At 55.4% G+C, this 27,087-nt stretch overlaps 1 protein-coding gene across 11 annotated transcripts in view; it reads left to right on the top strand.

Moving 5' to 3' along the window:
• Positions 1-27,087, top strand: part of ZMIZ1 (zinc finger MIZ-type containing 1) — a 241,271-nt gene that overhangs the window by 61,737 nt on the left and 152,447 nt on the right. For all 11 annotated transcript variants that reach the window (XM_078345481.1, XM_035267860.3, XM_078345479.1 and 8 more), the window contains one exon: positions 6,755-6,850. The gene's annotated coding sequence lies outside the window, so the exon portion shown is untranslated. The remainder of the gene's footprint in view (positions 1-6,754; positions 6,851-27,087) is intronic.

Below are 27,087 nucleotides of genomic sequence, written 5' to 3'. Positions count from 1 at the left end.
TTTGGATTGGGGAGAAGGCGATGAGGCCCCACAGGCAATGCCCTCTCCTCTCCCCCAGGCCTGGTGAGGCAGTGGGGTGGGGGCAGGGCCAGGGACTATGTCCTAGGGAAGAGGGCCCCCCACTCCGGACACCCAGGGGTGGCTCAGCATGCCCCCCTTCCCTTTACTCTCCCTTCCTCCCTACCCTCCCACACAGACCTCCTGTCCCTGTAATCAGGTTAGCCTCCTGCTCCGATGAGCCGGACCAGCTGCCTCTTAATGGCCTGCCGACCTGGCCCCCTTGCTGACTCTGGGGTGGGGGAGGGGAAGCTAAGAAAAGAGCTGTCAGTGGAAACAGGCTGCCCACTCCCTTGGTTCAGACCTTTCCTCAGCTTCTAGGATCAAGTCCAAACCCTTAGAATGAATGGCATCTAAGACCCTGCTTGCTTCTCCATCGCCCACCCCCGGTACGCTCTTGTCCTCCAGTTACATGATGCTGTTTCCTACCTCCCTGCCTTTTCACACGCAGGTCTTTTGGCTACTTGCCACCGTCTCAGAAAACTCCTGAGCACCCTTCAAAACCCAGTTTGTGCCTCTTGCTCGGGACAGCCTCCTCTGGGCTCCTGCCTCTGTACTCTCACAGCACTGGGTGCTCTGCTGCTCTGGAACTTACTCCCACTGTGTTGAACTGCATTATTCCTGGATCTGGTTTCTCCGGAGTTCTGGGAGGAAAGGAAGAATATTCCCTTCACTCTGCACCTCAGGGGTACAGCACAGAGAAGTGCTCGGTGAAAGTATAGGGCCAGCAAAAAGAGAGAAGTAGGGACCAGGGAAGAGAAAGAGACAGACAAGAGTATAAAAACAGCCGCTCCCAGCCCCTCACACTGCCCTAGCCTGCTTCCTGCTAGGGAGGCCGTTCCCAGCAAGGCATGCCTGGCCTGAAATAGACACACGGGGGCTGTGGTGGTGCATTTTCATAGCTCAACACTGAGCAACCCCCTCCGCCTTATTCCTTAGGCACTGAAGCTCCCTCTCCTCCCAGGGCCTTGCTCTGCAGCCAAGACCCCTCCTCTAGCAGTGCCCAGACCTCGCCCCTCTGTTCCTGTTAGCTTTGTTTTATAAATAAATCATATAAATAGGCTCCTCTGATTCCTCAGAGCATGCAGTGTTTAAGGACTGGGGCACTGCCGCAGGCATAATTGTACTACCGAATCCATCAGCTGCCTAATTACCATTCATTTTGCATTTATTTCTGCTAATTAAAAAGAGAGAAACTCCTAACAACTTTTACGTAAATACTATATTTGTTCTATGTAAAGATGGGATGCTAATTTGCTGGTGATTAGCTGATTATCAGATTTTATAGCTGTCACACAGGATGGCCCTATCTCTCATATGCACCCCGGACACCACTTGAGGCCCCTGATTAGGTATGGGAGGAAGGGATCAGGGGAGGCTCACCTGGGGGGTTCGAGGGCCTGTCTGGAGCCCAGGGTCACCAGGAGCACTAGATGCCACTGGGGCTTGGGGTGGGGATGGGGAGAGGTGCTGCAGTCTGATTGGTGGAGCTGGGAGGACCCTCTGGCTCACCCACCGCTTTTGTACAAGATGGGGAAACTGAGGCCCGCAGAGAACTACCACCTTTCAGCAAAACAGTGACCAGGGACAGAGTCAGACTGCTTGTTCTAGACTGGACTCCAGTGCCCATCCCAGGAGGAATTTGCAGGGAGGTGGCTTTACCTGCTGCTGAAGAACTGCAAGGACCAAACTCCAGCCCATGCTGAAGAAAGGGGCACTTAGCCCATGGCCCAAACTGAACCCTCTGTGTGCCCTTATGAAAACCTCCGCCTCCTTCTACTTCTCTGGGCAGCCATGGGCTCTGCTCCACGGTACCCTGACCTCACTGAGCAAGGCATTCTCCTAACCTAGATTGAGACTGGCCTGTGCTCAGGCCAGGCCTTGCACGCTGTGGGCTATGTGAGGATACATGTGAGGATCTGAATTTCAAATTTTAACATTATGTATGTGTGTTCATGTAACTTAGGAAAAAAATGTAATTAATACATCAAACCCATGATTTCAGAGATCATATTGCTTTCTGTGAGGCTAAGGCAAAAGAAAGTAATTGGTTTAAAGTGATTTGAATAATTAAATACTTTTTTTTTTTTGAGGCCTGAGTTTCACTCTTGCTGCCCAGGCTGGAGTGCAATGGAACAATCTCAGCTCACTCCAACCTCTGCCCCCTGGGTTCAAGCAATTCTCCTGCTCTTAGCCTCCCAAGTAGCTGAGATTACAGGCATGCACTACCATGCCCAGCTAATTTTGTAGTTTTGGTAGAAACATGGTTTCACTATGTTGGTCAGGCTGGTCTCGAACTCCTGACCTCAGGTGATTCTCAAGGTATTTGATACCTTGAGAAGGATCTGAGAAGACCAGGTCAGCAGATCAGGCAGATGAGGTCAGGGTCAGCGGTGACCTGGGGCAGGGTGGGCCAAATGTGCAGTCACCACTGCCCCATCCCATGATTGGGCAGGTAGTGTCCCTAGATTGTACCCTTCTCTCCCCAGCCCCACAGTTGGTCAGAATTAGCCCACAAGAGAGCAGTCATTTGCCCTCCCAGAGGTAGTTTCACTGGGACCCTGTTTTCAGGGAAGCCAGGAGGTTGGAGACACTACCCCATGTTCCACCAAGCCACCAGGTGTGAGTGTGTCACTTCACATGGACACCCGACGCCCCTGTTTCCCTGGTGTTGATAGGTAAAACACTGACTGCCCCCCTGCTCTCTTGCTTCCTGGCCAGTCTGAAAATGGCCAGTTCTTGAGTTAAAGGGAGAACAGCTTTGACAAGGCCAGGTGTTGTCTGGGTGGCCAGAGAGCTAAGGGCCAGGGTCAGCATGGCCCACTGGACATCCCTGAGGCTTTGGGGTCCAAGGGCCAGGGTTTCAGTCCTGACTGCTGCTTCCCGGAGCCTGAGAGCCATGTGCAAAGTGTCCCTCAGGGGAAGACTCAGCACAGCCGGCAGTGAGCCTCATTCCAGGGGCCCCCTCGGCCACCCACCCACCCGCCGCCACTGTGTCTGTGCTGCCAGAGATCTCCGGCTCATCAGCCCCTTTATCGCCCTGTACACAATCAGGGGAAGCCTGGAAGGCCGCTGGGGCTGTGGACAGATGGAAAACAAAGAGAGAAAACAAAGGCACTGCTCCTAAGGGGCCAAAAGGCACCTGCCTCCTCCCCCAGGCCTGGCCTTGGCCACCCCAGCCCTCCAGGATCTGCTCCACCCCTCCAGAAAGATAGCCTCAGAACTCACATGGGGTCACCACTCTCTGGGGACCCTCAGGAAGTCACTCCTCTCCAGGCTACCTTTCCTTATCCGTAAAATGAGAGAGTTGGACCACAGGCCTTGTGACCTTTGGCAAACCTCCCCCTGCCCCCTGCCTTCCAGGGTCTCCTTGGGAGGGCCCAGCCCATCTCTAGGAACCCCCAGCCTGTCCCGGGAAGTCAGGATGGTGCCCACTTCTGCCTGTGGGGAAGACCCCAGCCCTGCCCTGTGTGGGGTGGGGTAAGCAGGAGGCCTCTGTTTCCTGCTGAGATCTTGGGGCTTGCTGGGTGCTCAGTGCATCTGTGTGGAATGAATGAATTATTTCATCAGAAGGGGGCTTACTCAGTGTCAGCCCTAGGTGGCTGCTGCTGTTGAAGTGTCTCGGGGAGGTGGGCAGTGGCATCCATGTCAGGCCGTCTGGGTTCACATCTTGGTTGTGTGACCTTAGATTGGTTTCTTAACCTCTCTGTTGCCTCATCTGTTAAAAATGGGTATAGTACCTACCTCATAGGTTGTGGTAAGATTAGATGGATTAATTTACATAAAGGACTTAGAATAGTACAGCTAAAGGTCAAATATCACTATCCATTTCATCACTCTTATTTTGATTAGAGGGAGGCTTATAGGGAAGCCCGTGAAGATTAGGCGTCCTGGTGTCTCCTGGTGAAGACTGGGAGTTTCGGGGAGCTATAGAGTGTTCTAGGTGGGAGGGACAGCAGTTTGCAAATGGGAACATTTCTATATAGGCATTTCTGGTAAACTGTTAAACAGGGCCTCATGAGAAAGGGGCATGGATTCCTAAGGCCCTGGGAATTTATTGTGATTTCTTTTCTGATTCTAAATATATATTCATAATTTTAAATAATTTTTAAAACAGGGCCTCCAAAATTGTATAAGCCTCAGGCCCTGCAGCCTGAGCCACTCGTGGTAGTTTCTGTGGCCCAGCCCTTTGCTGCCCACTTCAGTGGCCCTGGCAGGATGGCCCAGCCGTGGGGTCCCAGGGACTTGTCTTCTCACCCTGTGGACAGTGGTGTCAGGTGCAGGCTGGCTTCAGAGCTGTGGTCTACACTTCACACCCCAGGCAGATGGAGCCCTGAGGGGGCAGACGGGGAAAGTGGGACCCTAAGGGAAGGTCTCTGAAGGAGTCTTCCCTGCACGTGCAGGACACAGAGCCCTGTGCCCAGAGGCCTGATGGCCAGCCCTGCTGCCCCCACTCACCACTGGCCAGGTGTGGCAGGCAGGGCCCCTGTCCCTTCCTGCTCCCTCTCCATGTGTGCCCTGGTGGGCAGGGGCGAGTGGGACTGTGGGAAGCAACCTGGTGAGTTGAAACAGTCACACCTATAGCAGTCGTTGGGTGGCTGGTTGTGCGCCAAACTTCAGGTTCCTGCCTGGTGCGGGCCCAGAATGGTCCCTGCCCTCTGGGAGCTCTCCTGGTAGCTGGAACCACAAGATTCACACCTGGAAGGGTAAGGAACGGGTGAGCAGGGAAAGGCTGTACTAGACTGGTCTCTCTGGGAGAGGAGGCAGGAGAGCTCAGAGGTCATGAGGGCTGGACACTGGGGGAGGGCCTCCAAGAGGACGGGCCCTCGGCTGGGGGGCCCAGGGTGGGCATTGTGGGCCCTGGCGCCTCTGCCTGCAGCAGGCCTCTCGGCCTGGGCTCTGACAGGGACATTTATAACTCACAGCTGTGCGGTCCTGGGCCCAACTGACTGTGGTAAACCGATCTGGCTTCAGGAAGTCCCGTCCTGAGGCCACTCCCCATCCCGACCCCCACACTCTCCTTCACCTCCTGACACCCACATCCTGTTCTCAGAGGGAGGGGCAGGTGGCGGGCACCCGGCCAGGGGCCCAGCCGGGGTCTCCAACCTATGGGCAGAGTGGGAGAGGATGGAGAGCAGCAGTGAGGCCCCAGCGCTGGGGGGTGTCCATCACCAGCCTGCTCTCAAGGCACACACAGGGCGGCCGAGGCCCAGAGCTAGTGCGGAGCCCCCCAGGAGCCCACAGGGTCAGAGAGCCAAGAGCACAGGTTGTCGGGCTCAGGAACATGTTCTGTGCTTCCAGATCTACCTAGAGAGGAGAGAATTCACCCTCTGGCCCCTGTGATCCCACTTTAGCCAAGGGGAGCCTGATGGGAGGGGCAGAGTGAACCAGAGGCCTCAGAGAATGCTGGGAAAAGATGCCATTTTGGGCCCTGGGCCTTGGCCTGGCCTGCTGCCCTCCTTTGGGACGCCCCATTCCTAAGATGCCTCGTGCCCATCCACCTAGATCCTCCCAGCCTAGTTCAAGTGTGAGACCAGCAATGGTCTTGCCCAGTGCTGGAAAGAGACGGTTCTAAAGACTAGAGCATACCATGGCTCGAACTTCTTACTCTGCCCTTGGCCTGATACGCTGACCAGTTCGTGGGTCCCGCCAGCCAGCCTTCTCCTTCTGTACAACGTAAGGGTTGATGGACAGTAAGGAGTCTGCCAGAGCTTGGCCCATGTAATTCTGGTAGTCTACGGCAAGATTCAAAAATTAGGTAGTACCCAAAAGAACATACATTTTTGTTTTATTAGTTACAATTTATTAAAGTATATCAGAAATATATAACTAGCCTATCAAATCAGTTATTTCCAGAGCATGATTGCTTTGGACAAGGCCAGATTTATTGGAGCTTTAAAAAAAAAGTCAGTGGAAGGTAAACATGAATTAAGTTATCACACAGTTAGAGCTCAGCTCAGATCAAGAGTCCCGAAGAGCATGGGGGAACAGCTGAAGTTCGAGACGCACAATCCACATCATCACCAGGGCTCTTTTCTGCTTTAAACTCTGCATCTGGGCCTCCTCTCCCAGTTAGAAGCAAAACAGCCAGCCCTAAACCTCGTAGGAGGGGCGAGGGAGTGCTGGGTTTCCCGAGGAGGTGCGTACACATAAAATGGCTCCAAGTGTTGGTCAGGGATCTGGTGAGCAATTCATAATGAGGAAAGAATTCAGGCAGGGGTCACAGAGTGGCTTTGGAAGTGGCTGCCAGCCGGCCGTGTGAGATAATTCCCCGAAGCCAGGCACGGTGCAGAGAGGAGGCCATGGCAAGGGCTTCATGCACCCGGCTAAAAATACCCCCGACAGCTTCTCCCTGTCACCCTGCCTGGGGGCCGCACAGGAAAGTGATGGCGTTCTGCTTTTCTCACTAAGAAGAGAGAGACAACAACACAAAGTCCCCAGCCTGGGGAGAAACGAAACTTATATTTATCTGTTTTTTAAAATCCCACTAGGAGGAATCGGCTGGCTGGTTGGAGTGCGGTTGGGCGGGGCAGACACGGCCAGCTCTGATAAATGAGGCATCCCGGGGTGTGTTTAAGTGACCCAAGAGGCCGCTGAGATTAGCTCGGCGGCAGGGACGGAGGTGGGAGGGGAGGGGATGGCTGTCTGCACACCGGGCTGCCCTCACACACGTTCCATCTCTCTTCTGTGTACCCAGGAGGAAGAGGAGGAGGCCTGTTGGCGTCAGACCAATGCTGCAAGGGGTGTGAGGAGAGGAGCCGCTGTTTCTCCCTGAGCTGCCAGACCCCGAAAGGTAACACCAGCCCCTGATGCCCAGGCCATACCATCACCTTTGCCTAAGTATAGAGAGGGCAAGCCCAGGCAGCCAGAAGTCCTATGCGCCGGACCAGAGCAGAGGGTTTGCAGCAGCTTCTCCCGGCCTTTCCTGGTCCTGGCTGCAGGGCCTCTCTGTCCCTGTGGGGTGTTCATTCTGCCAGAAAAGGCTTCTGGATGTCAGTCTGTCTCTCTTCAAAATGAGGCGCTGGGCTGAGGTCCTAGACTTCCCCCAGTTCTCCAGAAGTCTGTGAGCCAGTTGTGTCTGATTTCGTTGAGCCATCTTAGCAGCCTGGCTCCACTGGAACTCTAGGGCTGCAGCCAGGGGTCCCAGCCCTTGTGGATGCAGGATTCTGAGACTACGAGGTCCACAGTGCCAGGTGGGGCTTAAGAAGAGAGGATTTTCCAAGGCAGAGCTAGCTGAGACGTGCTTTGTTGGGGATGTGGCTGTGGTTCCCTTGGTGGCAGCATTCAAAATTCCAAAGTTCTCCCTGGCAGCTCTGGGCAAGAATTATTATTATCTGCATTTTCAGCCCACAAGAAGGCACAGGGAAGTTAATCGTGCCTGCCAGGGATGACACGGTGAGCTCTGGCCACGCCGCGGCAGTTTGGCTTTCTCCTATTTGCCATACCAGCTTCTGTGCTTTTCCTTTGACCTTTTGCTGCACTCATCCTCTCAAGAGAGGTTCTGCTTTTGAGGCCAAGCAACCACTTGTCTGTATAGTGTGCCTGTGGGACCCATCCATCCACCCACCATCATCCATCCACTTACCTGTCCATCTCTCCATCCATCCCTCTTTCTTTTTGTCCATCCACACTCATCCACCCATTCGTCCCTCCACCACTCATCCATCCTTCCATCCACCTACTTACTCACCCATTCCTCCATCCACTCAGCGGTTCATTCCCCCAGCCATTTACTCTTTAGTTCACTCATCAAACATTCACCGACTCTTGCACCAGGCCAGGCCCGCATTAAGGGCTGGGGTTTTTGTTATTTTGAGTCAGGGTTTCATTCTGTCACCCAGGTTGGAGTGCAGTGACACGAATATGATTCACTGCACCTTGATCTCCCAGGCTCAAGCGATTCTCCCACCTCAGCCTCCCATGAAGCTGGGACTACAGGCATGTGCTGCCGCATCCAGCTGATTTTTTAAATTTTTGTTGAGATGGAGGTCTTACTTTGTTGCCCAGGGGTGAGTTTTTGGCTGATTCCTCAGGCAGACCCTCAGGAGGATGAGGCGGCGTTGCTTATGCATTCACTCCCCAGGTGTTTACCGAGTAAATCTGTCAGGAACTCTTGTAGTTTCCGAGATATGACAGGGAATAAAGCGGACAGAACTCCCTCACCTCATGGCGTCTGTGCTCTCCTGAGGAGACATGGAGAATAAATACCTAAAAAGTGAATGTATAAATATATCATAGATGAGGCGATGCTAAGTTTGAAGAAGAGAAATTAAACTAGGTAAGAGCACAGAGTCTGCAGTGTAAAGTAAGGTGTTCTTTGACGGCTCAAGGAAAGTTTCTTTTCTTATTTATTTATTTATTTTTTTGAGGCAGGGTCTCACTCTGTCACTATAGCCTCAACCTTCCAGGCTGAAGTGATTCTCCCGCCTCAGCCTCCTGAGTGGCTGGGACTACAGGCCACACCACCATGTGTGGCTAATTTGGGTGTTTTCAATAGAGATGGGGTTTCGCCATGTTGCCTGGGCTGCTCTCGAAATCCTGGACTCAAGTGATCTACCTGACTCAGCCTCCCAAAGTTCTGGGATTACAGGTATGAGCCACTCTGCCTGGCCCAAGGAAAGCTTCTGTTAAGGTGGCCTTTTAACAGACACCTGAGTGCAGCCAGGGAGTGTGCAGGGGTACACGTGACCTGTTGAAGGAAATGCAGGTCATCCAGTGTGGCTGGGGGGATGTCAGGGTTGGAGGTGAAGTCGGAGAGATCATGGAGGACCCACTCCTGTAGGCAGACAAGCATGGAGCAGAGAGATAGCTGGGAAGCTGCTGCCCACATCCAGGTGGAGGTGATGGGACGGGGACGAAGGGGTAGTGGAGGAAGCCATCAAAGGCTGAATGTATTTCAGAGTCCCAAGCAGGTAGGCTCGCTGGCGGATTAGAGGTGGAGGATTTTAAAAGACACAGTGAAGGAAGGCCCTTGGGTTTGGGACAAGAGCCGCTGGTAAAAGGGAGGTGCTCAGCCAGGGACAATGGCTGGTGGGGGGCGTTGCGTGAATCTGAGGAGTTCTGTGTCAGACACATTGAGTTTGAGATGCCTTTGAGACTTTCAACTGGAAAGATTGAGTGGGCAGCTGGATATATGAGTCTGGAAGGAGATTGAGGTCCTGGACTAGAGGTATAAATTTGGGAGTTGTCGTGGATTGATGGTGTTGCAAGTCGTGAGGCAGATGAGATCACTCCAGAGTGTGCGGTGCTTGAGAGGGTCAGGAGGCTGAGTGTGAGTCACAGGGCACCCAGCCCTTTGGGGAGTGACAGTGGGGAAGGGGTCTGCAGAGGAGCTGGAGAAAGTACAGCCAGGGAAGGGACAGAAAGCAGGCCCCAAATGGACAAGCAAGACTCTGCTGGGCAGTGCATGGAGAGGACTCTGTATGCTGCAGAGGGAATAGCCTACACAAAGGCTCAGAGGCCTCAGTAAACCAGCCATATTTGGCCAGGGCTGATGGAGAGGGAGGAGGGACCACACTGCCTTCCTGCCCACACTTAGCCACACAGGGGCTAGGGGCTGTGGGTGGGCTCATGCCGGGGCCCTCCCTGTCACCCTGGCTGGCACTCCCTGACCCTGGCTGAGCCTCTTGCCCTGTTCGTTCATTTATGCACTTTCTTTTTTTTTTTTTTTTTTGAGATGGAGTTTCGCTCGTTACCCAGGCTGGAGTGCAATGGCGCGATCTCGGCTCACCACAACCCCCGCCTCCTGGGTTCAGGCAATTCTCCTGCCTCAGCCTCCTGAGTAGCTGGGATTACAGGCACACGCCACCATGCCCAGCTAATTTTTTGTATCTTTAGTAGACCATGTTGACTAGGATGGTCTCGATATCTTGACCTCGTGATCCACCCGCCTTGGCCTCCCAAAGTGCTGGGATTACAGGCTTGAGCCACCGCGCCTGGCCTCATTTCTGCACTTTCTTCAGCTAGCACTGTGGACCTCCCTCCTCCTCTCCAGGGCTCCTCCCCCTTGACTGGGACACTTGTCCCAAAACACAGGGCTCCAGGTGGCAGCTCCCGTGCTGCCCACAGCAGGAGAGGCACCCAGCAGCTCCCTATTGAGCGCATGAGCCAGTGTGGATCCTTTATCCTAAAAGAGGAGAATCTTCCCAGGTGGTGAGTGTCTGAGTGCCTGCTCCGGTTGGGGGAGCTCTCTCCTTTGGTGGGCGATTGTGTCCTTGCCTGTCAGTGTTGCTTCACTGCAGGCTTTTTCTGTCTCTGTCTCTCTCTTTCTCAGCCTCTACCGATAACATCAGCAGTGCCCCCTCTAGGCCAGGTCCCAGGCTGGGTAGGATCCCGAGGAACAGGTGTGCTTCCAACCTTCCCGGAGCTCCCCACCGCTCCATCGCTCCTTTGGCTCCTGGACATACCTTTTTGGTGCTCAGGAGCCTAAGCCTGACTTAGAATTCCAGCTTTGCCACCCACCAGCAGTATGTCTTGGGGCACTGCAGCTGCCCTGTGCTGCAGTTCATAGGAGAGGGCACCCCAAGACTCAGTGGAAACAGACTCAGGAGTTTCTGAGCTATCCTTCCACTCTGGCTGAGGTTTGATCCTGGGCCCATTCACCCCTTCCTCCGCAGCAGAGGTGTGGGTCTTGTCAGTTGCTCTCCCCATTCAGTGTGCAGCTCTAGTCCCACCTTCTCCAGGAAGCCTCCCTTGACCACTCTGAGGTCAACCAGTGTTTGCTAAGTAACCTGTGTTGTGCCAAATGCAGGGCTCAGGTCAGGGTGTGCAGAGATGGCAGCCTAGGGGCCCTCCACTGAGACCTGGCAATCCAGGTGGGGTGGTGGGGGGACAAGTAAAAAACCCACACCTTCCGGCAAACAGTGAGGACTGCAGGCGCAGAGATAACAGCCTTGGCTTGGTCAGGAACGGCTGCACACAGTATAGCTTCCCTGAACAAGGCCAGAGGCTGGGCAAGGCGTGATGGGGGTCGGGGGGTGTGGGTGAAGAAGAGTGTGTCCAGGCAAAGGAGCCGCAGGAGCAAAGTTCAGCATGTCTGCAGAGTGAGCGCATCTGAAATGACCGGGAGTGAGAGGAGGCTCAGGAGACTTCTCCAGGCTGAGAATGGAATGGAGCCAGGCAGGGACTTGTGGATCCCCTCTTCCTCAGGCAGGAGTCAAGGGAAATGCCCCTCCGACTCTGCATCGGGGATTAGGGCAGCAGCAGCAGCAGCAGCTGCTCTGATGATGCATGGCTCCATGGCAGGGTGGTGGCAGGAGGCTTCGGGTAATCTCATTAGTGTGCCTGGCGGAGGGGACGAGTAATCCCGTACCTTTAGACTCACTTTTCTTTAAGCCTGCCCTACCCATTCTCCCCTAAATCCTCGTACTGCTTTGGTGACATCAGGCGGAACTGGACTGGACTTACTGAACTGATGGTTAAAACAGTGTTAGAGAGGAAGATGCTTGTATGATGCCATAGCGCACAAGGGGCAGGGAGGATCTTGGAACTGCATTTCACTCCAAAACCTGCAATCTTATAACCCTCTACCATCATAAACTGCCTCTCCATTGCCCTCATTTTGTAGGTGAAGAAACTGAGGCTCAGAGAAGGTAAGACATTTGCCCCGGGCCACATAGCAAGTCAAAGACAGAACTGGCACCGGGAGCTCACCTGGCCTGTTTGTGTTCCCACCCCACCGCACGAGCAGGCACAGGGATCCCCCCTGGTCCCTGCCCGCTTCCGCCTGGAGCACCCACTGTGCTTGGTCTTCCCGTAGTTTTTGGCACTGGCTCCGGTGGAAGGTACCAAGTTCCTCATCAGAAGGCTCCATTGTGCCTATTGTTTAAATATAGATTACTAATGAAATGCCTTTTCATTGCCTTCCCAGTGAATAGTTTCCGTGTAAAGTTAATTTGCAGTGTTATGTAAATTCTGTTTAACTTCAATCAAGTTTCTAATTATGTTTTTACCGCAGTAATTCCCATTTGATTTGTCATCTCCTGTTAGGTATTCAGTGTTCGGTGGGCGGGCTTGCTTTCCGTCTGCCTTTCGGTTTTCCAAGGCCCTCTCCCGCCCTGACCTCCTCTCCGCCGTCTGCCTGTCTCTGTCGCTCCTGGCTTCTTCGTCCACTTCTGTCTGCTTCTCAGTGGTTCATTTCCCACCTCCTCGTCTTCCCTCCATCTATCCCCTGCCCTCCTCTTTCCTTCTTTCTCCCTCTTGCCCGACTGCACCTTCTTCCCCTTCTGTTTTCTTCTTCTCTGTCTCCTCTCCTCCTTTCTTGCTGCCCTCTTCCCCCTCTCTCTCTTTCTGTATCTTCCTTCTCTCTATTCCTCTCATCCCTTGCCTCTCACTCTCCCTCCCTTTCTGTGTCTTTCTCCACCACCAGGTGTTTCTCCTGCCTCCTCTGCTCTCTTTTCCCTCCCTGTGCCCTTCCTTTCTTGAGTTCCCATCTTCCTCCTCCTCCAAGCTGCCCTTCACCAAGCTGCACTCAGGGCTGAGTGCCCACGACAGACAGAGCCTGAGAGGTGTGCTGGGCCGGGGGCTGGGGCCACCAGAGGAGCCCTGCGCAGTGCTGAGGCAGTGGGGTGGGGATTGGTGAAGAACACAGAGTCTAGGATTGAGGTCTCCGGGTTCAAATCCCACCCCCCCCTCCTTGTTAACTGTGTGAGCTTCAGGTTAGTTCACATTTATTTCTGTGCTGCGTCTATTAAATGGGGTGATAATATTACCCGCCTCATAGAGTTATTGTGAGGATTCAGTGAGATAACATATGTGAAGGGCTTTAGTGGAAGGAGGGGCTTGGCCAGAATTCGCCTCTTTTCTTTCCTTCCTTTCTTTTCTTTTCTTTTCTTTTCTTTCTTTTCTTTTTTCTTTGAGATGAAGTCTCATTCTGTCACCCAGGATGGAGTTCAGTGGCGCTGTCTCAGCTCACTGCCTCCCAAATTCAAGCGATTCTCCTACCATAGCCTTCTGAGTAGCTGGGATTATAGGCATCTACCACCATGCCTGGCCAAAAAAAAAATTTTTTTTTTTTTTTTTTAGTAGAGATGGGGTTTCACCATGTTGGTCAGGCTGGTCTGGAACTTCTGACCTCATGATCTGCTGGCCTTGGCCTCCCAAAGTGCTGGAATTACAGGTGTGAGCCACCACACCAGCGATGGCCTTTTTAATTTCTTAAGAGACAGCGTCTTGCTTTGTCACCCAGGTGGAGTGCAGTAGCTCACTGCAGCCTTGACCTCCCAGGCTCAACTGATCTCCCACCTCAGCCTTCTGAATACCCGTGACTACAGGTGCTACCACCATGCCGGGCTAACTTTTTAAATTTTTATTAGAGACAAGGTCTCACTATGTTGCCCAGGCTGGTCTCAAACTCCTAGGCTTAAGCAGTCCTCCCACCCCAGCCGCCTCTCCAAGTGCTGGGATTACAGGTGTGAGCCACCACACCCAGCCCAGGAATTAGCTTTTATTTGGGAACCCTTGGCCATGCATTTCATTTTTTGTGGCCTTCCTGAGATGCATCTGCAGTGAGTTTCTGGAGTCCTGGGGGTCAGGCCTGAGTCCAGGGCAGGGTGCGAGCTGGTTGCAGACCCCCATAGAGCTGGCATTCCCTGCCCCCCCACTCTCCGCCGTTTAGCCTTCTTCCTCTAGACCTGGGTCTCAGCTCTGCCTGTCAAGAGATGTGGCCCCTTCTGTCTTAGTGGGCCCATCTCAGGCTGTGAGGACAGGCCTGCTGCCGTGGGACAGTAGCAAAGGCACAGATGTCCCCGTGCTGGAAAAGTCCTCAAGACTCTGGCCCACACACCTTTCCCAAGCAACAGACCCAAGGCAGAGCTGCTCCTGTTGAGTTGGACTAGACACCCCCTTCTCTACCCTCCCTCACCCCCAGACGTACCAAAGTCTATACCATGGACTGCAGCTAAAAAACCGCTGGTCCAGGCACAGCGCACTGGCAGCTCTGCCACTGATCACAGGGACTTCTCTCCGAGCCTCAGCTCCCCTCCTGTGTGGCCCCAGCGTCGGGCTTTGGGATTCTCTCTAGGTTTGAGGATTATCCCTGTAGTCAGGGAATGGCTGGGCGGCCACACTTTCCCAGCAGACATCTGCCCTCTGGGTGGGGAGGGCGGAAGGAAAACACCAGACAGAGGCAGGGCTGGGGCTGGGCGGGTGCTCTGCCCCCTCCCTCTGCTCCCGCTTCCTCCCTCACTCCACTGGGCTTCCCACCCTGCAAACCCCTGGCACATCCAGAAAGCAGAAAACAAGTGCTCGGGGAGGGCGTTCTTCTGGGTGAAGAAGGGCAGCCAGTCACTTGCTTTTCAGAGACACAGAAGCCTGGGCAGCATGACCACCTGACCTGCGAGTGACTGTGCTGTGTGTGTGTGTGTGTGTGTGTGTGTGTGTGTGTGTGTGTGTGTGTGAGTCTTCCCGTCTCTGGTCAAGGAAACCTTAGCCGTCACGTGGCCGCTTTCTCTCCCTGTTTGTCTAAGTAAGCAGTTCAGGTCAGTTCCTGGCTAAGTAAGGAGGCTGTGACACAGAGCCCAAGAGAAGGGCCACATTGGTGTAGGTGGTGGCAGCAAGGATCGCCATGGGCATCAGAATCTGGAATGGGGAGCCCTGGGTTAGGGAATGGCCTTGCTCAGCCTCCGCTCTCCCTGGACCTCTGACCTCTCTGCCCCCACCAACTTGTCAAGAAAAGAAACAGAGCTTGATAACAGGGAATGCTCCCAGCCCTAAATAGAGAGGGTGGGCACCTTCTGACCAGGGGAGCCCAGAAAGGCAGGGTCCTTGCCAGAGAAAGGGGCACGCATGGGCACAACCATCATGCATATGTCCCCTAGAGTGTGCTTTAGAGCCCCAGCCTCCGTGGCAGGAGTGTGGAAGCCAGGCCTCCCGCATGCATCCATCAGGCCACTGAATTATCAGCACCTACTGTGTGCCAGTACCTGGGCTGGGCAGGGGTTGGGGTCATCAGAACACAGACCTTCTGGAACCTTCACCAACCCTCACCTCTGTGATATATTTTCTTCCTATTGGATGGGCAGGATCTCCTTTCATTGCAAAACCCCTGTGATCTAGTTATGGGCTGGCCATTTCCCACCCCACTGCCATTCCGGGAGGATGCAACCCCTCCATTGGTGCAGGGCTCAGGAAGAGCAGTGAGAGGCACCACTGAGTGTCTCATAGACCAAGCAGGTGTTTCTAGCCGGGGAGTGTCCCCTTCCTCTAGGGAGGTGGGACCCAGAGCCTGGGCTTCCAGAGCAAATGTGTGCATGTGGGCAGAACACAGCACCCCTAGGCTCAGTCACCTGGGGGCCTTCTCAGAGCCCAAGTGGGCAGCAGAGCACCAGGGGAAGTGGCAGCTGCAGAGTGGAGCCTCCCTGGGCCTTCATCGAGGTTTGTCCACCTGCTCACTGTGTCTTACATAGATGACACCGTCCCCAGGGGCCGGGCAGAGGTAGCTTTTTGGGGCCGTGCTTCTAAGAGCCCACCTGCATTCATGTGTCTGTTTGTCCCCACTCCTCCCTGCTGCTTCCCTGTTTCCTTCCTTTGACAAACATTTCCTGGAAGCCAAGTCCATACTCGGCCCCTGTTCCACAAAAGACGTATCTCTCACCCTGCATGATCACTGCTGAACTATACAGCAACATTCCAGGGTGGGGCCAGGGCCAGGCCCAGGTGAGGCCGAAGAGAGAGCTGGCTATTGGCTAGGGGGCAGGGCACGGTTGACAGCAGAGCCCACCAGGTGCCTGAGACAAGGGTATAGAGAGCCGGCATCAGGGCCACACAGAGCATCATCAGCCCTTGTCTCTGTTGTGATGGGATCTAGGGTATTCAATCTGGAAGAGTCCCACAGGCTCATGTGCTCAGAATGTTCTGGAAACGCCTGTCCAGAAAAGGGGTGGAGCTGGGTGGCCAGGGCTGAGAGTGATGCTGGCCTACCATCCTGCCACCTCCCAGAATATTGTCTAGGCCTGTATGTCCCCAGCCTCAGCTTGCATATCCCTGGGGTCATGGAGCTTACTACTGCCATTCTGTAGTTCCTCCTGGGACATGGGGTCCTGGCCTCCCTGGCCAGGCTGATGCTGACTTCTGTCTTCCTGCTTGTCTTAGGGCCACAGATTTTAGGCCTTTGGCAGTCTCTGACTGAGTCCCTCCTGGCCTTTCCTTCTTGCAGGCTGATGCTGACTTCTGTCTTCCTGCTTGTCTTAGGGCCACAGACTTTAGGCCTTTGGCAGTCTCCGACTGAGTCCCTCCTGGCCTTTCCTCCTTGCAGGCAGAGCATCAAGCTGGACCTGCACACGGCCCCACCAGGGCCTGTTTGATTGGGGTAATCTGGACAAGTCATCAGTGGCTGCTCTGGTGGCCAGGGTGTGGCTAAAGTCAGTTCCTGCCTAAGCTGGGCTGACCCACCTTCTCACCGCTCAGGGGCTCCCAGAGCCAGGAGGGACTGCTGTGGGTTTGCCTTCATGGGGAGGCACTTGGGCTGCCTTTGGTACAGGCAGGAGACCTGGATCCCCGCTCTGTCCCTGTCCCTGTCTCTGTCCCTGTCCCTGGGGTAATCTCAAGCAAGGCCGGGTCCCAGGCAGGCTCACCCCCCCTCCCATCTGTGTTCTTCCCCAGCACTAAGCGGAGAGGCTTTTGTCCCTGGTGGGCCCTCGGCCAGCTCTCTGGCCTGTTTGCTTTCTGAGTTGCCTGTTGGCCGAGCAGCCTTGGTAGAGACCTGTGCCCTGGGAGAGGCTGTGGATGAGTGGGCAGAAGAGCGGTCTGGAGAGGGCTGAGGGCCGAGGGCCTCTCTTCAGATCTCTGCCTTCATTGGGTCAGACTGCCAACTGCTGCTTTCCTGCCATAGCCCCAGCCTGTGGACAGGTGAGCCTCCAGTTCCTGAGGCCACAAGGAATGGGCTGGGTTCACCTGGAGGCCGTGGGTAGTCCTGCAGTCTCTGGACCATGCTCCCATGTGGGAGTCTCCCACCCAAACTCCTCCAGACACTTCAAGGGTCCAGGCGTGCCAAGCTGGGGTGGGCGATGGGGTCTTTCTCTGGGTGCTGTGCCTGTGGTTGGTGTCACATTGTCCTCATGTGGGGCTGTGTGGCCCCGTGGGGCGGCACGCCTTCTGCAGGACCCCAACCTCCAGGACGTTCTGCATTCGAAGCCTGAACTTGGCCTTGCTTCGCTTTTCCTCTCATCCTAGTCTCTTGGGCATGATTTCTCCCAGGGGACACTGCCATCTGCAGTTGGAAAGGCAGGGATTCCATCAGGGGCCCCTGCTTGGCTTGTCTGAAGTATGCCCTCCTGGGAGGAAAACCTAGTGGTACTTTGGTCGAGGCCTCACACTGGAAAATGAATGGTAGGAGGCCTAGAGATAAGAGGCCAAAGGCCACTCCGCAGGCCAGCCTGGCCTGCCTACTCCAGCCCCCAGAAAATGCTGGTGCTTCTGAGGAGGCTTCCTTGCGCCTTTCCTCTCCCCTGGGCTGGGTGGGGCTGGGGGGACAGGAAGCCAGGGCGGGCCTGGAGGATGGGGCTCAGGGTGGCTTGGGCCTGAGCCAGGGATGAGGCGAAACCCAATCCTGGCCTGGCCCCGGGCTGCAGCAGGTCACTGGGCCTCAGCAAGTGGCCACCCGCCCACCCAACAGGAAGCCCTGCCCAGACACCACCTTTGCCCCACCCCGTATTTTCTACAGCTGGCACTTCTCCTATTTCCCATGGGAGCTGCTGCCAGGAATCGTGCCCTCTTGAGAAAGGAAGCCTAACCTCAGGCTGCCCTGCCTCTGCCTGCTCTGACCACCTCCCTGGGCCTTCCCATGGCAGCAGCTCTGGGCCCACGCCCATCCTGCACCCTCACACATGCTGATGACTTACCCCCTCCCAGACACAGCCTGTGACCCTTGGGGACCTGGCGGGAGAAACCTCACAGTGGGGCTAGGCCTGGGAGTCAGGAGGCCTGCGCTCTTGATCTGGGATCTTCCACCAGCCTGCTGGCGCACCTGGGCAAGTCACTCACCCACTCTCATCTGTAGAAAAATGGGGAGAGACAGATGCTCTGCCCAGTGATGAGCATTCCAGGGGATAAAGGGTTTGGGGGTGGGTTGAATGTATGCCCTGTGAAGGCAGCCAGGCTTGGGGGTGACAACACATAACCTCCCCATATACCCCTGCCTACTTGGAAAGGAGCCCCCTCTTCTCCCATCTTCCAGGAGCTGGGTGATGGAGCATGTCTGGGTCTCAGCTCTGTTCGGGGAGCTAGGCCAGGTGAGTGGGCCTGTGGGTCAGAAGCAGGTAGAGGGCTGTGCTGAGGGGCAGGCTCTCCCACCACCGTCCCAACCCCATTCTCCTTCTCTCTTCTGGTAGGTGCTCTCTGGCCCATGACCCACCTCCCCAAGCGAGCCCAAGCCCACCTCGGTATGAGCAGGGGTAGCAGCTTAAGGGATCAACCGTGTCTTAAAGAGGGCCCAGCAGAGGGTCAGGGCACCATGGGGAAGGACCCAAGTCATCGTGATGTTGGATGGGTTAAGACAGACCCAGGAGCCACCTCGAACTCCTGGGCAAGCTGAAAGCTTGTCTGCAGCAGGGGAGACCAGGTACCTGAGCAGCTAAGCCCCTGCTGTGAGGAGGCTACCGCTCAGACTCTGGTGGCCTTGGACGCATTGCCTCTCTGAGCCTCGGTGTCTGCATCTGGTGAGTGGAGACCTTTCAGAGCCTTAGGGTGCTGTGACAAGTCCTTAAGATTTGGGAACACAGTGCTGGGCCCCCGTGGCCCTTCCCTTTGAATCAGTCTTTTCCCTTTGCAAGGGAAGTGTTACAGGTCAGGGTTAGGGCTAGACCTCGTAAAGCAATAGGGAGCCACTGAGAGTTCTTAGAGGAGTAGTGAGTTCTTGGGGAGAGGAGCTGGCAGTAGAGAAGCCTGGCACACTCATCCAGTTTTGGGGCCCTGATTCAAGAGGAGTCACGGGGCAAAGAAAGTTGGCCCAAGTGGGTATCAGCACCAGCTGGGCTTGGGAAGCCTCAGTTTTCCTCTTGTAGCTGGGTGCCTGTCCGCAGGGCTGGGAGTCGTGCTGCTCAGAGCCAGCATGGAGGCTGGCACCACCCCCCTCCTCTTTCTTCCAGTGCCCCTGATTCCCAACAGCATGGGGTAGTCTGGGTTTCCCACTCAGCCCTGGGTGTGCCCCACTGCTCCTCCCTCCCTCCATGGCTTTCTAGTTCTGAATGGGAATGAACTCTGGAGGCTGCAGTGGGCTGTGGGGTGGGAGCCAGGGTGGGGGCATTGGCGGTGGGTGGAGTCACGGGCTGGTGGCCATGAGTCAGGAATTGCTGGGCCTGTGTGTCATCTGGCTGCGTGCTGTGCTGGCTCCCCCCGCCTGTCTGCCTCATCTCGCCTGCCGCCATCTGGGCCCCTTGGGCTGCTCCACCAGGTGATGGTGCTCTGATCTGTTTCTCTCTTTTCTTTCTTTCTTTTTATTTTTTTGTGAGACAGAGTCTTGTTCTTTTGCCCAGGCTGGAGTGCAGAGACTCGATCTTGGCTCACTGCAACCTCCGTCTCTCGGGTTCAAGTGATTCTCTTGCCTCAGGCACATACCACCACACCCAGCTAACTTTTGTATTTTTAGTAGAGATGGGGTTTCACCATGTTGGTCAGGCTGATCTCGAACTCCTGACCTTATGATCCACCTGCCTCAGCCTACCAAAATGCTGGGATTACAGGTATGAGCCACCATGCCCAGCCCACTCTGATCTGTTTCCTAAGAGTTTAAAACCTAGGATGGAGAAGTCAGACCTGACTCTAGGTCCCAGACTCACCCAACACCAAAGGTGACTTTGGGCACGTTTCCTTCCTCTCTGAGCCAGTTTCCCCCATTAAAGAGTGGATATTAGGCTGGCCAAGGGCTTTCAGCCATGGCCCCAGATGAGATTCAGGGCAGCTTTGAAAAATAACCCAGCCCAGTACAGTGGCTCACACCTGTAATCCCAGCATTTTGGGAGGTTGAGGCAAGAGGATCACTTGAGCTCAGGAGTTCCAGACCAGCCTGGGCAACATGGCAAAACCCCGTTTCTACGAAAAAAAAAAAATAAAACATTAGCTGAGTGTGGTGGTGGGAGTTTGCAGTCCCAGATACTTGGGGACCTGAGGTGGGAGGATACCCTGAGCCCAGGAGGCCGAAGCTACAGTGGGCAGAGATTATATCACTGTACTTTAGCCTGGTTGACAAAGTGAGACGCTGTCTCAAATAAAGAAAAAAAAAAGATAACCCATCTCAGACAAGTTAAATCAGATTTCCAGGGCGGCACCAGCCGCCAGACTTGGAACCTCTGGTCTGGACAGCCTCTCTACCCTCCCCAGGTCCCCAGGCAGCATGGTGGGCAGTGCATGGGGTTCTGGAGCCCAGGGCCTGTGCTGAGTACAGGTCTACCACTTTCTAATACTGGGCAAGTGAATTCATGCCTCTGAGCCTCTGTTTCCTCATCTGTGACATGGGCTAACACTACCCCCTTATAAAATCTGTGCAAGGGTCGGCTGCCATGTTCTTTGATCTAAACCGATTTCACACCACTGCTGCCTTCACTGCTTATTTATTCTTCCAGCAAACATTGAAGGGTTCCTGGACCTACCAGCCTGGTCTGGGTGCTGTGGCAGCAGGAAGAGGACACTCACCATGGGGTCCAGTCTTTTAGGCCTCTCTAAGGCCCCAGAGGATGAGTTCTGTCTGTTCTGAGGATTGATGATCGGGTGAAGGGTGACTCCCCTGAGAATCTCACTGCGTTTCTGGGCTGAGGGAATCCCTCTTTCTGAAAGATTGAAGGAGACCCCAGATTCAAAGAAGATAGAAGGGGCATCCTTGGACTTCCCTGACAGCCTCAGCTGGGAAGCCCCTGGGGAGGCCCTGAGTACCTTCCGGGGTGCGCCCTGGGCTATGCTCTGGGCAGATGCTGGCTCAAACAGGGCTGGCAGTGGACAGAACAGAATAAGGACCCTTCTTATAGCCCCTGACTATGTCTATCCCATGGTCCTCCTAGAAGCCCGGGGCATTGGCAGGCATCATTCCTCCTGCTTGGCAGATAGACAGAGAATTCAAGGGGTGAGAGGCACTTGCCCAGGTCAGGGGTGAATGGCACAGGTTGGATTTGAACCCCACCTCTGTATAAACAAAATCCCAGTGGGGAAAGTCGAGCTTCTCTGGGAATCTGCCCTGGTGGGACTAAAACGTGATCAGCAGACCTGTCATCCCCTTTCTTCCCTGGCCTTCCAGCAGGTCCCTGGCAGACCACCACTGGCTGTCTTTGCAGGAGAGAGCTGATGTTCCTATAAATAGCAAGTGCTCCTGTCACCTGGGCTCTGAGAGCCAGAGATTGGACCATGTACTTGTCACCTGCTAAACCTTCTCCCTTTTCATGACCCATTGAAGAGACTGAGGCAGAGAGAGGTGCAGGGACTTGGCTAAGGCCATGTGGCTTGTGAGTCAGCCAGGATTTCATCCAGGCCTGGGTGATGTTAGAGCCCGTGCTCAGACCCGCCACCTCCTGCTAGCAAGAACAGTATTTTCCTTTGTCCAGCATTTGTGACTCTGGGTCTCAGCCATCACTTGAGACTGGCCTGGCCCACATGTGGCCAGAATCCCAGAGGGATGCCTGTTTAGGAAGTGTGACCACCAGGGGGCTGGCGCCTGGCCCAGGAAGGGGGTCATCGGGAACACTCAGTGCTGGGTGGTTTGTGTGTGCCGCCAGCAGTGCCCATGCCCTTCAGCCCTGTGACCTTCCGATGCCAATCATGGGTGTGATGTCAGCTCATCTAATCCTTGAGCTGCTGTTAGCCCCAGATGAGGTAACAGACTGGAGGGATAAGTGACTTGTTGTGGGCCACGATTGGACCTCCCTAGGTTCTCAGTTGGACCTCCAACACCAGAATGGACCTGGGTTCCATTCTGGTCCACAAACCCCCTTTGGGTTTGGGTTCCCTTCGCTGTAGGGTGGCAGGCTTGCGCTCAGGGCTTCCCAAGGACCTCCAGGGACTCTCCTGAGAGCCTCTGCCAGGCCCTGTGAATGCTGCAGGGCATTTAGGATTGAGGGCCTCCTAGAGGTGAGATGGGGTACCCTCTAGGGCAGCCTTCAGAAGCACAGGGCCAGGTGACTAGCACCAAGCAGGGTGAGCAGAGGCAAAAGGCAAAACTCCTAAGAGAGGCCACCAGCAGGAAATTCCATTTAGATCCCTGGCATCAGGAGTGGCAAGGGCCGGGATAGGGGCAGGGGGACTTCATCTGGTCACCCCCAGCTGGGTGTCCCTCCAGGCAAGACCCCGGTCCCTGGAGAAGGGGTAGCTGTGCCCACCCTATGGGGCCTGATGAGTGGTGGGTGTGGAAGGGAGTACCTGGCACGGGTTTTGCGCTGGGTGTCTCAGGCTGCTCCTGTGGAAGAGGAGGTGAGGACACTCTCCTGGGAGCAGGTGGTTCTGTGAAGTCCGGCTGTGAGGGTGCCATGAATCCTCTCCTGAGTTGGCCTCGGACTCATCTTTCCAGAGCCCTGGGTCTTTCTGTGATATGGGGTTCAGTGGCCCCACCCTGGGCGGGACCCCAAGCCTGTGTTGGGCAGCAGCCCTGAGCCAGTGATAATAATCACGGCCCCTGTTCAAAGCGTTTCCTGTGCATGTGCATATGGGCCTAATCTTGTTACATCTTTCAACAACGCTGTGAGAGCAGTGGCTCTTAGTATCCCCCATTTTACAGATGAGGAGACTGACCCAAGTCCTAGCCCAGCTAAGTAAGTGTCAGAGCTGAGGTCTCTCTGATACATCGGAACCCAGGTGCATTGGAATCTAGAGAGGCCACCATTCTATGCTGTGCCCTCATCCCTTGATTAAAGCAGAAATTGTTCATTTGGTGACTTGGGGAGAAGGGAGCCCCATCTGTCTTCCTTGGATGTGAGTGGGCCACCTGTCAGAGCTCAAGCCCTCTCTGGTTGCTTGGAGGTGTCATCTGGGCCACTTGGGAGAGCTTTCACCATCCCTTTCCCAGTTTGGGGTCTGATGCAGACTCAAAAGAAAGGGAAGCCAGTCTCTGACTGGGCCTGAGTCATTTGTTTCTGAATCCTAGTCTGAATCCTAGTTGCCCTTTTTATCACTGTGCGATCTTGGCTGGGTCCTTCCCTCTCTCTGGTCTCAGTTTGTCTCTTTGTACAAATCCAGCACCAAGGGGTTAGGTTGGCAGGGGCCGGAGGCCAGGCAAGCCACACGTGTGCACCACCAGCCAGGGCACGGCGGAGGCGGGGTGGGCAGAAGTCATTCCTGGGGCCTGGGCAGTGCTGCCTAAGGGAGCTCTTCTGGCCCTGGCAGGCTTTCTGGAGGAGGCGCCACTCCAGCTTGGCCTTGAGGGCACAATAGATCAGGACTGGACAGGGAGCGAAGCCTTGGAGAGGCCCCCATGGATGTGTCCATGTACCTCTGCTGCACGAATGCAGCTGTGCCCTGCTCATTCATGCCCTCTGCAGCTCTCTCTTCAGCCCAAAGCTCTTCTCCCCAAAGCCTCTGGGCCTTTGCCTAGGGAGAGGTGTCTTTCTTTCTGAAAGACTGCCCAAGGGACAGTGGCCCTGACCCGCGTTTTGCTTCCAGGCTGAGCTGGGCAGGCCCACCAGCACTCTGTACACACAGCCCTAGCTGTCCAAGGATTACCCGTCTCCTGTTTTCCCCGCGGGCGTCACCGTGTGTGAGCACCCCGAGGAAGCATCCCCACCCCTCCCACCCCGACTCTTTGCCTCTTCTCCTTCTTTTCCTCCTCTGTCAGATAGCAGGCATTGTCATCAGTTGTTTAAATAAAGAAATAAGTGAAATGAACAACTTCTAGAAAGTCGGTTTATAGCCCCATTTTTTTTTTTTTGAAATCCAATCTCACTCTGTTACCCAGGCTGGAGTGCAGTGACGTGATCTTGCCTCACTGCAACCTCTGCCTCCTGGGTTCAAGCGGTTCTCCTGCCTCAGCCTCCCAAGTAGCTGGGACTACAGGCACACACTGCCACATTCGGCTAATTTTTTGTCTTTTTTAGTAGAGATGGGGTTTCACTATGTTGCCCAGGCTGGTCTCGAACTCCTGAGCTCAGGCAATCCGCCTGCCCCGGCCTCCCAAAGAGCTGGGATTACAGGCATGAGCCATCGTGCCCAGTCTATAGCCCCATTTTTAAAATGAGGAAACCAAGTCGCAGAGATGTTAGGTGGGTGGGGAGGGTAGTTTGGAGACCCCCCATTGTTTGTCCCCAGTTCCCACTCTTTGGGTCCCCACGGTACCAGGGTGGAGCCCCTGGTGTGCATGGCATGTCCTCTGACCACAGGAACTTTCCCCACATGGAGTTGTCCTGAGAACCCAGCAGCAGGTGCCAGCACGACTCCCCATGATCTCGGCTCGCCAGGCCTGCCCTTCATTTGCCTGGTGTTCCTGCCTTCCCAGCAGGTCAGCGCAGAGCTGTCTGTCCGCCCTTCCCTGGCCACTTTCGAGCCTTCCCCACGGGGAAGAGGAAGGTAAGGCAGTCGAGGAACATGTGGCAGGGAGTAGAAAGCAGGCCCAGCAGGCAGGCTGGGTTTCCAGGGCTGGACATGGGAAGACAGTGCCTGCTGTCTGCTGGAGGGCAGCCCGGAGCCTCTTCACAGGAGTGCAGACCAACAGGATGATTGAACCACGGGTCCCTTGGGACTCACGGGCAGCCCTGCCCAGGACTTCCCGTGGACCCCAAACTACTAGCTTGCCAGGTCCGTCATTCAGTTCTGTTCCTCGAGGAAAAGATTGAGAAGATGTGCAGTCCTCCCAGAGCACCATGTCCCCAGGTTCAGCTCTGCTGTGCCTGGAATGAGAACGACCAGGTCCCTGCCCTCACGGGCCTCGAGGCTGAAGAGATAAACAGGCACCTCATTTTAATTATGCAGGTGAAAAGAAACACCAGCTTGTCTGAAGTTCAGGGAGTGTACGGATCCCTTGGAGCATACGTATCTCTCAGAGAAGGCAGCATGGAGGAGGTGGCCTTTGAGCACAGAAGGATGGATAGGGTTCCAAGGGACAATGATGGGATGCAGAGCTGCCCAAGGCGCCACATAGAGGACCGCAGCTTGTGTTTTGCCACTGTGTGCTGTGTGGCCCCTGCTCTCTGCTGAGCAGTCTCTTCCTCTGTAAAATGGGACATTACAGCTCCCTGGTGACAGGATTCTGCTGAGGATGGAGTGGTGGAGTGAGGCAGTGACAGCCACTAGGGTTATTGAGGAGGGTCCCTAGCAGGTGGGAGAATCTTCCACATTTGAGCAGGTTCTCTCTATAGGCATAAGGGGTGTGTGTGTGTGTGTGTGTGTGTGTGTGTGTGTGTGTACACGTGTATGTTTGGTCGATTGGCAGCAAGTGTGAACAGCTGAGGCCTGGTGATAGGAGGTGGCATTGGTGCCACAGCACCCTGGGGCAGTGTGACCCACTCCCCTCATTGTTCATGGGGAGGTCAATGCTCCAGCCACTGTCCAGCTCTGCCAGAGTAGCCTGGAGCCTCCCCTGGTGGGTGCTTGGCTGGAGTGGCGATTTGGGGCTGCCTCATCCTTCTGGCCAGTGTGCCTTGGCCTCCACCCTGGCCCAGCCTGCGTCTGGCTCTTCCCTGTGTCTGGATTCCCACCCCCAGCTTGGTGAGGTCAGGGAACAGGTATTTCAGGAATGCAGGAGGCAGGGCAGCAAGCCCCATTTGGATAATCATGGGGTAAATATTTGCCTTGCTCCTGGAGCCAGCATTGGCCCGCCAGGGGAGGACAGGGGCCTGTCCCTGGGGTCACGTAAGGGGATGTGTGTGGCGGCAGAGTTCTCCAAGGTGGGGAATCCCCTGTCGCCCCGAGAGTCTGCTGGTCGCCTGACCAGCAGCTGTTTGGCACATCTGTAAAATGAGTGTGGAAGAGCTCAGGCGCCTGCGGGTCAGCGTAGTGGGAGCTGGTTCCACCGGCTCTGCTGGGGGAGCAGCAGGTTGGACCAGATGTGGGTGGACACCTTTGTGACCACAGTTCTCATCCCCACTTGGCCACTTATGATCTTGATCAATTACCCTTGCCCTGGCTTTAGTGGGCACCACGGGCTGAGCTCTTCCTCCACCTGCATCTGCACACTCCGTATCTTGTTAAGGTCTGACAGCTCCCAGGGCCAGGGGCATGTGTGTGCTTAGCAGGAAGCATGAGGAGCTAAGCCTGTGATGGAAGCCCTGAACTCCAGGTTGAGGGGTGCCCTGGTGTGGACCCTGCCCAGCACAGTGCCCAAGGCCATCTTCCCCCTCCCCCAGTGCCACCCGGAGCCTCCCCTGGTGAGAGCTAATGGAGGGCCGTTGGCCCCTGCTTAGAGAGGAGCTGGGAGCTTAGGGAAGCCTACTGACTTGCTCAAGGTCACCCAGCAGGTGTTCAACCCAGCTCTACCCACTCTTGCCCTAACCCTTGAGGCCAGGGCCAGGGCTCCAGCCCCAAGTGTGGACTCCCAAGCCTTGGCAGCTGTAGAGATCAACTGGCTACTTAGCTGCAGGCCTAGAGCCAACCCTGGTCCTAGATACCCCGTGTCTGGGGCACCTCTGCCCTCTAGAAATCCTGGATTGACTGACCCTGGATCTCTCTGGGTCAGACTCAGCCCCAAGTCAGCTTGGTCGAGTGCCTCTACCCAACCCCATACTCAGGTCCTCCCAGGGTTCCCTGGAGAGGTGGGGCTGGGAAGGTAGGTATGTTGGGGGAACCCCTCTGGGTCCCAGGACAGTCCCTACCCCAAGTGTCATCTGCCTTGTCTCAGACCCAGCCTGGTCACTTTCCAGCTGGACTCCTCTGGCAGCCCTATCCTTCTCAGTGTCACATTCTGCAAAGCAGACGTAGGTCCTGGCCTCCCCTCCCTCGGGAGTTTCAGATGCACTGTGAGAGTAAGGGGTGTTTCAGGCTCCTTTCTGCACACTGCCCTTTCTGGCCTGGCAGTGAGAAGCTGTCCGGTGGTCAGGGTCTCACATGCCCCAGGATTGAGAGTCCTGTGTTGAGGGTCCCTGGGAAAGCTATCTGGGCATTGGGGTCCCTGCCTCATGGGGAGATTGGGTG

The sequence above is a fragment of the Callithrix jacchus genome, chromosome 12 (assembly GCF_049354715.1).
Source record: "Callithrix jacchus isolate 240 chromosome 12, calJac240_pri, whole genome shotgun sequence".
In the NCBI taxonomy this organism is placed as follows: domain Eukaryota; kingdom Metazoa; phylum Chordata; class Mammalia; order Primates; family Cebidae; genus Callithrix; species Callithrix jacchus.
The sequence above is the reverse complement of the archived record's forward strand: the minus strand, read 5'-3'. Positions and strand labels throughout refer to the sequence as shown.